This window comes from Nomascus leucogenys, unplaced genomic scaffold (genome assembly GCF_006542625.1).
Source record: "Nomascus leucogenys isolate Asia unplaced genomic scaffold, Asia_NLE_v1 001696F_27364_qpd_obj, whole genome shotgun sequence".
Taxonomy (NCBI): domain Eukaryota; kingdom Metazoa; phylum Chordata; class Mammalia; order Primates; family Hylobatidae; genus Nomascus; species Nomascus leucogenys.
Window position 1 is genome coordinate 5,515 of NW_022097394.1, and position 13,653 is coordinate 19,167.

General features: G+C 40.4%; 1 long non-coding RNA gene across 2 annotated transcripts; it reads right to left on the reverse strand.

Moving 5' to 3' along the window:
• Window positions 1–409: 409 nt before the first annotated feature.
• LOC115834247 lies at window positions 410–11,601 on the reverse strand. 2 transcript variants are annotated; one of them, XR_004029238.1, is made up of 4 exons: window positions 11,267–11,601; window positions 8,283–8,389; window positions 6,536–6,670; window positions 410–486 (listed from the first exon to the last, which is right to left on the reverse strand). It is a non-coding gene; the product is annotated as an uncharacterized LOC115834247 (long non-coding RNA). The 2 variants fall into 2 exon arrangements; XR_004029239.1 differs by having other exon boundaries at window positions 8,283–8,338; window positions 11,267–11,308.
• Between the last annotated feature and the right edge of the window lie 2,052 nt (window positions 11,602–13,653).

Consider the following 13,653-nt stretch of genomic DNA (forward strand, 5'->3'; position numbering starts at 1 on the left):
AGCTACTTGGGAGGCTGAGGCAGGAGAATGGTGTGAACCCGGCAGGCAGAGCTTGCAGTGAGCCAAGATCACACCACTGCACTCCAACCGGGCAACAGAGCGAGACTCCATCTCAAAAAAAAAAAAAAAAAAAACACTTAAAACAACCATATTTAAAAACTGACAAAGGATAAAGATATTATGATAATGGGTAAGAGCTTTGAGGGGAAAACTAAGGCAGAAGATTCAAGAGTTATTTTTAATACAGCATAAATGACAATATAGTAAGGCAGTAAGAGGAATGGATTGCAACACATTATACTAAAAATAGTAAAAACTGCAAATTATGAGAATGGTATAAGAAACCTGAGTTAACACATCCTGCTCACCTGTTTTTTAAACTGTTGGCATTCCTCTGGTGTGAGTGCGTCTGCTTTGGCAATAAGTGGGATGATATTCACTTTTTCATGCAGATGCTTCATAAACTCAATATCCAATGGTTTAAGTCTGAAATACACAGTATTTAATATGACTGAATTGATCAGTTTGGGAGAACAAGATTCTTCACATCCCCAATTAGATTTCAATTATATTCAATTGGTCAACTGACTCTCAAATCTTCATACACAGCCCATATCTCACTGTTACGTTCCAGATTTGTGTTTACCCAGTAGATATGCTACCCGGGTGTTCCATGGGCTCCTTGAAATCAAAAGCTCATCTGAACCTCATTTTCTCTCTTCTATGCTTCCTATCTCAGTGAATGGCACTACAGTCTACCCAATTACTCAAGTGTGAAACCTTGAGGATTCCTCCCCTCCTCTAATCCTCTTCCCATATATATAGTACGTGTATAGATGTATATATATATATATGTATATATGTATGTATGTATATCTCCATTTCCATTACTTTAGGCCACCAAGACCTTGGAATGAATAACTGTAATACAAACCACTCAAACTGAAGTCAGAGTGGTCTTTCTAAATCCAAATCTTATTAAGTTATGCCCTGACTAAAAATCTTATTAAAGACCAGATGCCTTAACTTGTATGGCCTACGAGGCTTGTGAAGACTTAGATTCTCCAGCTGACCTCATCTCTTAGCATTCCTAGCCTTTCCTTTGCCTCCTACTTCCAATGTGCCAACCTTTTTGAACTTCTTACAATTCCTTGAAAGCACCATACTTTGACATCTGGCCACAGGCTACTACCTTGGCTGGAACACCCTCCATTATCATCCTGCTTCTCCTTGGCCTGGCTAATTCCTATTCATCCTCAGGACACTGGTTTATGATCCAATTTCCACTGGGAATCCTTCTCCAACCTAAGACTAGGCATATTTCTATGTGGTCACAGTAACTGCCTGCCTGCATACAGATGCTTCCTCACTAACTATGATTGCACTTAACAATTTTTCAAATTTTTGATAGTGTGCAAGCAATACGCATTGAATAGAAACCATACAACCATTCTGTTTTTTACTTTCAGTATTCAATAAATTACATGAGATATTCAAAACATTATCACAAAATAGGCTTTATGTTAGATGATTTGTCCAACCGTAGGCTACGCTATCATGTTTAGTAGGCAAGGTGTATCAAACGTATCTTCAACTTACGACGGGTTAATGTAACCCTGTCCCAAGTCGAGGAGCATCTGTATTTGTTTTTCCCATCTTCTCACTGAAATACTCTTTGCAGCGGGGGCCTTGTCTCATTCATCTGTATCCTCAGGACCTAGCACGGTATCTAACACTCATGAAGGTGCCCAAATATTTGCTGAGAAAAAAGTAAGCTGCTGTGATTTTCCTTATGTCCTTTAGCAATTCTAAATGAGAACCAAAGTCCTCAAATCGAGAATACACTGTGGACTAAAATTTTATGTTTCACAAGAATAAATGAAGACACTAGAAATATTTTGAAAAGGACTACCATTCTAAAGTGGTATTCCTTAATTTTTATAAAAACATGAGAAAAATGAAATAAAGGTCTCATTCTGTTATTAACTGTATTGACTAATACTAATAATTGAATTGACTGACATTTTAAAATGAAGAAAGAGAAACATATACATTAAAATTGGGGGGATCAGAGTCCTAAGACTAATAAGATAATCCAGTCTTTTTACTAACAAAGATTACTGTATGTACTTCATTGGGGTAGTAAGGCTGACAGGCAGAAAGAGACAGTGAGGGGGAGAAAGCAAACATGGAGAATTAAGATAGTTGCCTATTCTAATTCTGCTTGTCTTAAATCCCTTGAAATTTGACACTGGCATTCAGAGAATAGGGAGCACAATGAAAAAGAGTGTGTGGATGGAGTAACACTGTTTATATTATCTATAAACTGTGTTCTTGCCTCACTAGTGTTAACTAAATGAACCTATCCATTTCTATTTACTTTTTTGACAGGGTCTTGCTCTGTCACCCAGGCTGGAGTGCAGTGGTGTAGCCATAGCTCACCATAGCCTCCAATTCTTCCACTTTTGACTCCTAAGTAGCTAGGACTACAGGAGTGTGCCTCCATGCCCAACTAATTTTTTTTTTTTTTGAGTTTCACTCTTATTGCCCAGTCTGGAGGCAGTGGCACAATCTTGGCTCACGGTAACCTCTGCCTCCGAGTTCAAGCGATTTCCTGCCTCAGCCTCCCAAGTAGCTGGGATTACAGGCATCCGCCACCACACTCAGCTAATTTTTGTATTTTTAGTAGAGACAAGGTTTCACCATGTTGGTCAGGCTGGTCTTGAACTCCTGACCTCAGGTGATCCCCTTGCCTCAGCCTTCCAAAGTGCTAGGATTACAGGTGTGAGCCACTGCGCCCAGCCCCAACTAATTTTTTTATTTTTTGTAGAGTCAGGATGTCACTATGTTGCCTAGTCTGAGGCCTCAAGCAATCTTCCTGCCTTGGTCCCCAAAGTGCTGGGATTACAGGTGTAAGCCACTGCATCTGGCCTGAACCTATCCATCTTTGAAAAAAGAATTAAGTTTTGCTTCTGTTTATTAATCATTATATAAAACACTAAATAGAAATGCCATGAATTATTCAATCTCAGATTTATAAATTATGGTTTTTCAATTTATACTCATGACTAATTTAAATTGTCACTGCCTTATTAAGCTATTATGTCAGATACAAGCCTGCTTATTAATCCAGTAACAAAAAAGTAGAGTTCAGTTAATCTAAAATTTTAATAAATCTTAAAGGCATTTAATATAAAGTATTAAAATCCAAATAACAAGATTTTATATTTAAACGCAAATCAATACTTGCTGAATACTTATTATAATATCCCAACTTTTAAAGAGAAAGATATTTAAAAATAAACATGATAAGGAAATTAGAGAAGTCAACTTCTTAAATATAACCAAAGGGTCAAAAAACATTGAAGTCAGTTTAAAAATTAAACTTTAGGGAGAAAAGGTAAACCTTGTAAAAGTCTCATTAAATTTCAGAAGCCTACAAAACGTCAGCAACAAAAAACATTTAGTTCACATGTATATTACATTCTGGTTGAATTTTTTTCTTCTTTCCATTTAGTTTTATATTGGCTGGTCTTTTCATCAACAAATGTAGTTTTTAAATTTGTTTTTAAGCAATAGAAAATCCTTTATCATTTCTAGAAGACAAACCCACACTAGAGAGAAAAGACTATTTAACCTCAAAGTGTACAGCATAATAAACAACTACAGGGTAAATGATAAATTTTTTTTGTATGTATGTATGTATATATTTCTAAGGGAAAAAAATCCTGTATAAAACTCACTGGATGATACCAGTCTTTCTAAAAGTGGTAATTAATACTTGAAGGAAAAAACACTATTTTAAAATTCATGTTCGCAGTCAGTTTTTTACTTTAATAATAGTTACAAAATAGGGAACAATGCACATGAAGGAATAATAACTGAAATCATAAATTAGCCATGCATGCAGTTCATACTTTGTAGAGGGAGGTAGGAGGCACTGAAAGTACACAGTTGGACCAATTTATAATTACTCTAAAAACAAATCCCTCTAAAAAGGGAACCTAGGGACTACCCAGACAAGATGGAAAGGCTCTGATTAATGTATTAGACTGCATGGAATTTCAGTCTGTAGTGAGCAGGGTATCTGGAACTCTATACATAAAATTCTGTGTCATATTCTTTTTTTTGAGGAGGAGTTTCACTCTTGTTGCCCATGCTGGAGTGCAATGGTGTGATCTCGGGTCATCACAACCTCCGCCTCCCAGGTTCAAGCGATTGTCCTGACTCAGCCTCCCTAGTAGCTCGGATTACAGACATGCGCCACCACAGCTGGCTAATTTGGTATTTTTAGTAGACACGGGGTTTCTCCATGTTGGTCAGTCTGGTCTCGAACTCTCGAGCTCAGGTGATCCGCCTGCCTCAGCCTCCCAAAGAGCTGGGATTACAGGCGTGAGCCACCACACCCAACCTCATATTCTTTCACTTCATCCACAATATCATGTACCAATGGGCAAAATTTTGCTCCATTTCTAAAAATAGTTAAAACTGAGAAATTATTCAAAGGTACATTTTATATATAAGATAAAGCAATTTTAAATATCTTACCCCTTGTGACAAATAAGAAATGGTGCAAAGCCACTAGATATCATTTGAATATAAAATTTTTTTTCTTTTAAAAAAGCTCTCATTTCCCACGCAATTTTAAGATATAAAATTTTCCCCAAAGGGATGGGAGGAATGCGATTTCACGAGAATTACTAAACTTGGAGAGAGTCCAGATCTAAAATAATAAAATTGGTTATAAGCTGACAAATTTTATTGACTTAACTGAAGGTTAAAATTTCACTCAGCTGGCTTTCAGGAAAAGGCCCTGACAAGTTAAGTGAGAAAGATTTAAAAATATAAATTCAAGAAGCTACATAAATACTCATAAAAGGTTATACAGTGTGCTGTATTTTTGAGATTACTTTTTTTGAGCCTTTTAAGTCAAAGAGTCAGTTTAGTGATTTAAATATGTAAACTGAGAACACCGTTAAATGATAGACTGGATTAAGAAAATGTGGCACATATACACCATGGAATACTATGCAGCCATAAAAAAGGATGAGCTGATGTCTCTTGTAGGGACATGGATGAAGCTGGAAACCATCATTCTGAGCAAACTGTCACAAGGACAGAAAACCAAACACCGCATGTTCTCACTCATAGGTGGGAATTGAATAATGAGAACACTTCGACAGAGGGTGGGGAACATCACACATCGGGGCCTGTCGTGGGGTGCGGGGATGGGGGAGGGATAGTATTAGGAGAAATACCTAATGTAAATGACGAGTTAATGGGTGCAGCAAACCAACATGGCACATGTATACATATGTAACAAACCTGCACATTGTGCACATGTACCCTAGAACTTAAAGTATAATAATAATAATAAAAACTGAAATTACCTCAACAAAGGCAATGTGAAGTAGTTACAAACATGTACTACGCAATCCTGCCTGAAGGTGGGAGTCTTCAGTTACGTAATAGTCTAGGGCACAGCAAAAATAATAAATAAATAAAAAAGAGTATTAAACATAAAAGAAGAAACATTTTTACCCACTCCAATCTGACAGTGCAAACATGTAAGTATATAATTAAGGCTCCCTTATCCATCTAGAGTGATAATGGGCATTGACCCATCTACAAAAAAAAAAAAAAATAAGAGAGAGAGAAGCTAAAAATAGAAGAGAAAGGTATACTTGAAGGAATTGGTTCACACTAGTACTGTAATGTGAGTGTTAGATAACTTAATGCTGTTTAGCCTGATGCTACTACAGTTCTTTCAGTGGAGAGATGGTGGAGTTACAATTATCAAGTGGCTGAATTATGTATGCTGCGTTACTTACCCAAAGGAAAAGACTGAGGAAAAATAACTGGAAAAATCTGCAGTTGTCAATGACACATATATGTACTCAAAATAAAGGGGAAGTACAAAGAACAAAAAAAGGGAGTACAGGCTAACTATAACAGAACAATCACATCAGATTAATGTCTAGATTCTTAGGTCTTATGCCCTAATAAACAAAAAGTTAGTAGTGACAATATGATACCTAAACAACATGTCTATGACAGCTAAGGTGAAACAGAAGCCAGATAGATTTATTGTAGAATGAAATGGCACAAGAAAACATTGGCATGCAAGTGCTTTTGATAACCATCTCTTATGAGACTTATAATAAATAGCATCTTTGATTCTGAGTAGGTCTAACTGGTATGGCTACTTCTCTTCATTTGGTCGTTCAATGAGTAGCAGAGTGGTCAACATGAAAGCTATATTTGCCACACTGAGACCTCAAACCATGGTGGCAACACTGTTTATTTCCACGAAGCAGGGAAAATCCTTATGAATAAAGAACTAAGGAGTAAAATCACTTAGCTTATACAGGACTTAAAAAGGCTTTTCAACTAAGACATTTCTACATGAAATTTGGTACTTCATAATGGGTATAGCTGTATGTACTTCACAAACTTAAAGATTACTAAAATATGCACATACAGGTAACAGTAAGCCACAACAACCAAAAGGAATCAGAAGTATCAAGATACTGACCCATGTCCTGAAGAAGCAATGAAGGATAAACAACACTGCACCCTGTTATCAGGCATCTGATGTCTGTTCATGCATGATTCTGCATTTAGGTAGTCCTCAAATTTACTATCAATGTAATCGATAACAGGCTGCCAGCTATAGAATGCAAATAAACAAACAATTAAGTTGCAATTCTAAATATGAATTAACTGATGACTGTTAACGGACAATAATCAATATTTTCAAATAGGCAAAATGAATTTACCAGTGGAAGATACGTCCAATTATTCTATGTAAAGATTCAAAAATATAAATTATGTTGAATAAATCTTTATTCATTACTTCAAAACGTTCCAAATGAAAGAAAATAAACTATTTATTGTTGAAACACAGCTAAATTATTAGCATATTATTTGCACTAAGTGTATTAATAACACACTTCATAATATGAAAACAATAATATTCAGTTTTAAATTTCAAAGGAGAGATTACTTTAAATAATATAAAAACTTCATGATGAACTTAGGAGTTTTAATAGTTGACAGAAAAATACCTCAAAAACAATGTGAATTCAAACAAAAATAAAAATATTATTCATAAAATACTAAGATAATTACTTCAGACTAAAATTTCATAGTTGTTTTCTTCACTTAGGACTTATGGAAAAACTGAAGGTCTAAATATCAGGTTTAAATTAGGATTGAGATAGAATTTATACAAATGGATAAAATTAAAGCAAACAGTTTTGAATTTCTTACAATACTGAGAATTCTTCTATCTAGCTACATTATTTTAGAGTATGTCTTAAAAACAATTTTACGATAGGTATTATCTCCATTTTATAGAAAAGTAAATGGGTCTAAAGAGGTTAAAGAACTTTATCAAATAAGTGGCAAAGTTCGTATACGAACCCAAGTCATGTTACTTGAAGTTAGGTGACCTTTGCTAAGATGAGAAGTGGCTACAGGCTGCTGTAGCATTTAATAAGAAGTGCACATCTAGAGTCTAGCCCCTTGCTCTATAAAGTGTGATCTACCATCCAGCAGCATCAGTATCACCTGGGATCTTGTTAGAAATGTAGAAATACAGCCCATCTCAGACCTACTAGAAGAACTAAATTTAACAGGATACCCAGGATTGGAATGCATAGCAAAGACAGAGAAGCAGTAAAATAGATCATATATACCTTGGGAGTCTTACAGAATTGCTATTGCCATTCAACTATGGTATGGTATTATCCCACTGACTAATATAGAACACTGTATTTAAATAACAATAGCTTTTCTATAAATCATGTTTTCTCTACATCGTCCAACGCAATTTTCTGCAATGATGAAAATCTTCATATATGTGCTGCACAAAATGGCAGCCACTTGCCAAATGTGGCTGTTGAGCACTTGAAATGTATCTGGAGCAAATGAGAAATTGCATTTTTAATTTAATTAATTTTAACTGATTTATACATATGGCAAATGACTGTCATACTAGATAGCACAACTCCAGGGGAATTGGTTACTATGTCACAGTGTCATCTCTAGGAGAGTCCTTAGGACAAATTTGGAAAGTTCTAGTCAAGATAATTCTTCTGATTAACTATACTTCTTCTCCTTTTTTTTTAATTTGATGAAGTCATATTTACCATCTTACACTGGCTAAGGGCATGTTTGCATCTTACCTCTAAGGAAGCATAATAAAAGTTACAACATGTGCTTTTTGTGTATTAATATTATTCCAGCTTATCATCAATTAACAATACTAATATCCATACCTGTACAGTCTTTTTAATTCTGTGAGAAGGACCTGGATACTCTGCAGAATACAAATCTATGAGGAGTAATGAGTTGATTAAAGTCGACTTTCCCAATCCACATTCGCCTAAAAGAAATAAGGGAAAATATCTGTAAAACTCACCCACTTTACTCAACCTTAACTATTCAACAGATGCTAGAATCGAACTGGCTTTATGCAAGTACTTCTTGGTGAGACAATGAAATGACTTTAGAAAATATGCTACAAAGAATAAGTATCTTGTCCTCAGTTTCTTAGCTATCAAATTAAACTAATGTTTCCAAGGATTCTTTTCAGCCTTCTAATTATACCACTTATATTCATTAAAAATAATGTATCTAATAATCTACATTTTTAACAGTAATGTATTCCCAAAGAAAAAAGTCAGTCATTATTAAAAAACCCAACTTGGATTATATATCGCTGTTTCAGTGAAATAAAGTTTTTGTTTATTAATAGACAACAATGAATGAATAATAAACAAGAAATCATGCAGCTATAAAAAGCAAAAATCTGCTAATACAAAGAATAATTAATCACAATGAACATCTCCATATAAAATTCTAAATCACAAAAAATACTTTCTAATTTAGCCACGCATCAGCCTAAATATAAGGGTGCTTCTCCACAAACCAGAATCCAAAATATCTTAGGTAATTACTTTTTCTACTGCTTCTACTTGAGGTAGGAGGTAGACACGAAGGAAGCTAGGGCATAATTTCTACTCTGATCACATACTCTTTTTTGACTCTCCATGTGTAGTCCAACACACATAGTCTAGTGTATAGTAACCATTAAAAGTATACCAAAATATAAATGGCTTCAAGGTACATATAACCTAAGGTTAAAACAAATCATAAATCATATTATGATAATTAACATGGCACAGAGTTGAAGTATTTATTGTTAATAATTCACTTAGCATAATAGGCATGTTTAGCCTAAGTAACTGATGTCACAATGCTTATATCTAGGAGGAATTCTTTTTATATTAGCTCTCAAGAGAGTTAAGATCCTTTCCACGTGGTTTGGGCTTGCCCCTTTGACTGAGAGCATGCCACTTTTTACTAGAGGTTGATGTATGACTCAACTCAGAGTTGAGGATGGAAGTGGGGATAATAGCATCTGCCTGTACCCTGGTACAGATCATATGATGTTGACTTCTTTACTTGTGGACTCAGGGTCTCACTCTGTTGCCCAGGCTGGAGTGCAGTGGCATGATCATGGCTCATTGCAGCCTTGAACTCCTGGTGTGGTGGTGCGCACCTGTAGTCCCAGCTACTCGGGAGGCTGAGGCAGTAGAATCGCTTGAACCCAGGAGGCAGAGGTTGCAGTGAGCCAAGATCACGCCACTGCACTCCAGCCTGGCGATAAAGCAAGACTCCATCTCAGGGAAAAAAACAAAAAAATTAAATTAAAAAGTTCTAGTATCTAAAATGAGCAAAATCACCGGGCATAGTGGGTCACACTTGTAATCCCAGCACTTTGGGATGCCAAGGTGGGTGGACCATCTGAAGTTAGGAGTTTGAGACCAGCCTGCAGTGAGCCAAGATTGCACTACTGCACTCCAGCCTGGGAGACAGAGTGATACTCCATGTCAAAAAAAGAATTAGCCAAGTGTGGTAGCATGCACCTATAGTACTAGCTACTGGGGAGGCTGAAGGGGAAGGATTCCTTGAGCCCCAAGGTCAAGGCTGCAGTGAGCCATGATTGCGCCACCTCACTGCAGCCAGGGCAATAGAGCAAGACCCTGTCTCAAAAAAGAAAAACACACACACACATACACGCAAACAAAACACATAACAGGACAGAACAGCATCATTTCCTTATCATTAGTTTGAAGAAGTGAATTGCCTGTAAAAGTTTCCATTTTCAAAAAAAGCATTAAAATACAGTGTAAGGCCAGGCACGATGGCTCGTTCCTGTAATCTCAGCACTTTGGGAGGCTGAAATGGATTGCCTGAGCCCAGGAGGTGGAGGCTGCAGCGAGGATCGAGGCTCAAGCGATCCTCCCGCCTCAGCTCCATAAGCAGCAGGGACTACAAGCGCGTGCCACCGTGCCCAGGTAATTTTTCGTATTTTTGTAGAGACAGGGTTTCACCATGTTGCCCAAGCTAGTCTGGAACTCCTGAGCTCAAGCGATCCGCCAGCCTCGGCCCCCCAAAGTGCTGGGATTAAGGGCGTGAGCCACGGGTCCTGGCCCAATTACTTTCTTCAGTCTGAGCATGAGCGCTGGAAGAAAAGCTCTCACTTACGTATAATTTTTTAGAGACAGAGTCTCCCTCTGTCACACAGACTGGAGTGCAATGGCACAATTTCGGCTCACTGTAACCTCAACCTCCCGTGCTTGATTGCTTATATAATCTCGGCTCACTGTAATCTCAACCTCCCGGGCTCGATCGCATATATATATAAATACATACATACATTTGTTTGTTTAGACGTTATCTCAGTCTGTCCAACAGGCTGGAGTGCAGTGGTGTGATCTCGGCTCACTGCAACCTCCGCCTCCCGGGTTCAAACAATTCTCTGCCTCAGCCTCCCGAGTAGCTGGGATTACAGGCGCCCGCCACCACGCCCAGCTAATTTTTGTGTTTTTAGTAGAGACGGGGTTTTGCCATGCTGGCCAGGCTGGTCTTGAACTCCTGACCTCGTGATCCACCCGCCTCAGCCTCCCAAAGTGCTGGGATTACAGGCATGGGCCACCGCGCCCCGCCAATCGCTTGTATTTTTTAAAAGATGTTTTCTTCGTTTTCTAGCCCCTTCTAACCCGCTACAAAGTTTCAAAGGCTTAATGCTATCGCAAAGGGCCTTCAGAGGTCAAGCTCGGGGGTGCAGCCCCCTAATGACGGGCAGCCTCAGAGGGGACCGACCCCGCCCAGGATGAGCGGCGCCAGGTAGCAGGGGGACGCTCCCGGGGGTCCCCGGGCCCTGGCTGGGGGAGGTGTTGTGGGGCGCACGTACCCAAGCTCAGGTGAGGCGAGTGCGCGGCCGCTGCTGCAGCTGGCGCTGGCCATTGAGGAGCTTCTGCGCCACCGTTCGATGGTGCCCGCCAGGTGCCGGCCGGTTGGCGCGTGGCGCCTGTTCGCGCAGAGTCTGGCCTTTGCTGCGCCCGGCCAAGTCGTAAAGCTCCTCGTAGCTTATAGGCGACGGCGGCCAGGCCGAAGCCTCCTGACACAAAAGCGCCAGTCTAGCGGCGGGTTACAGCCCGCCCGGCCGCCTGCAGCCAGCCGTCCGCACATGCGCGCTCCTGGAAGCCCCCAGCAGCCCCTCCGCGAGTTCCGATTGGCTCCGCGTGAGAGGCGGTCCTTGGTGACGCCATAGAGGTGGGCCTTCGGCGACGTCACAGGCGCGGGCGTTCGGCGACGTCACTGGGGCGGCAGGGTTCTTGCAGCTGGGCAGTCTTCTCAGCGTGTAGGCTGGTAACCACGACCTCTCCGCCAGGTCCTGTGTGTTGCTGGCTGGAGAAGGGTAGTTGAAAACTCAGACCAAGCACAGTGTTTATGTTGGTCAAAACTAGAAGACTATGCCCGGGCGCGGCCGAGGCTGGAGCATCCCTTCAGGCCTAGAGCAACCTAGCAATATGGCGCGACCGGATCTCTGTAGTCCTACCTCAGCCCCCCAGCTGCTTGAACCCCAAAGTTCGAGGCTCCAATGAGCTATGATCCCACCACAGCATTGCAGCCTGCCAGACTGAGGTAAACCCTGTCCAAAAAAATAAAAAAACTATCCAAGTGTGCAACAGGGAGGGACTGCTTAAATAAAACATGAGGCTGCTTGGGCCTTGTAATCCCAGCATTTTGGGAGGCCGAGGCGGGAGGATGGGTGGTTTGGGCTCAGGAGTTCGAGACTAGCCTGGGCAACATGACGAAACCCAGTCTCTACAGAAGATACAAAAATTAGCCAGGTGCGGTGCGCACCTGGCCAAATTTTTGTACCTTTTGTAGAGATGGGGGTCTGGGGATGTTGCCCAGGCCCGTTTCGAACAACTGGGTTTAAGCGATCTTCTCACCTTGGCCATCAGATTTGTCGGGATTGCAGGCATGAGGGACCACGCCCTGCTTGGGTTAGGCTATTTAATAACATAAAATGCTCGTCCCGGCTCGTTGGCTGACACCTGTAATCCCAGCACTTTGGGAGGCCGAGGCGGGTGGATCACCTGAGGTCAGGAGTTCGAGACTAGCCTGGCCATGGTGAAACCCAGTTATCTACAAAAAATACAAAAATTAGCCATATGTGGTGGTGCATGCCTGAAGTCCCAGCTACTCGGGAGGCTGATACAGGAGAATTGCTTGAACCCAGGAGGCGGAGGATGCAGTGAGCCAAGATGGCACCACTGCACCCCAGCCTGGGCGACACAGTGAGACTCCAGTTTGACACCAGCCTGGGCAATGTAGTGAAACCGTATCTCTAGAAACCAAACAAAAAACCGAGGTGTAAATGTGTCCACCTGTGGCCCTAGCTACTTAGGAGGCTGAGGCAGGAGGATCACTTGAGGCCAGGAGCTCAAGGCTGCAGTGAGCTCTGATCATCCCACTGCTCTCCATCCTCAGCAATAGAATGAAAGCCTGTCTCTAGATAGCTAGCTAGCTAGATAATTGATACGTAGTTTTCTTTCTTTCTTTCTTCTTCTTTCTTCCTTTCTCCTTCCTTCCTTCCTTCCTTTTCCTTTCTTTGTTTTTTTTTGAGACAGAGTCTTGTTCTGTCACCTAGGCTGGGGTGCAGATCTTGGCTCACTGGCTCACTGCAACCTCTGCCTCCTCGGTTCAAGCGATTCTGCTGCCTCAGCCTCCTGAGTAGCTGGGAATTATAGACACACGCCACCATGCCCGGCTAACTTTTTGTATCTTTATAGAGATGGGGTTTCACCATGTTGGTCAGGCTGCTCTGGAGCTCCTGACCTCGTGATCTGCCCGCCTTAGCCTCCCAAAGTGCTGGGATTACAGGCATGAGCCACCTTGCCCAACCAATATGTAGTTTTCTATCAGAAATTTTTTTCCTAGATTTGAACAGGTTTTTTTAAAGTAGCATTCAACACATCAGCATTTTACAGTGTTATTAGTTGTTAATATGATTATGTTTTTCTGAAATACATTATCCTTTACAAAAGCAGTTTTGTCTTTCAAAGCACATACATAGGTCCTCAAGTGAATTTGTCTGATGTTGACGACCTTGGTACCCTTTTGTCCACTTGATTGGAAGAGTTAGCCAGTAATTTCAGGTCACTATTGGCCTTAGAGGAAGAGCCCAAAGGCAACAAACAAGGGCGCTGGTGTCCAGTTGCCTTCTGGAAGCATTTTCACCTTCCCTTAAGGTTTCCCTTGATGAACATAGAAGTACTGTATGTAGAA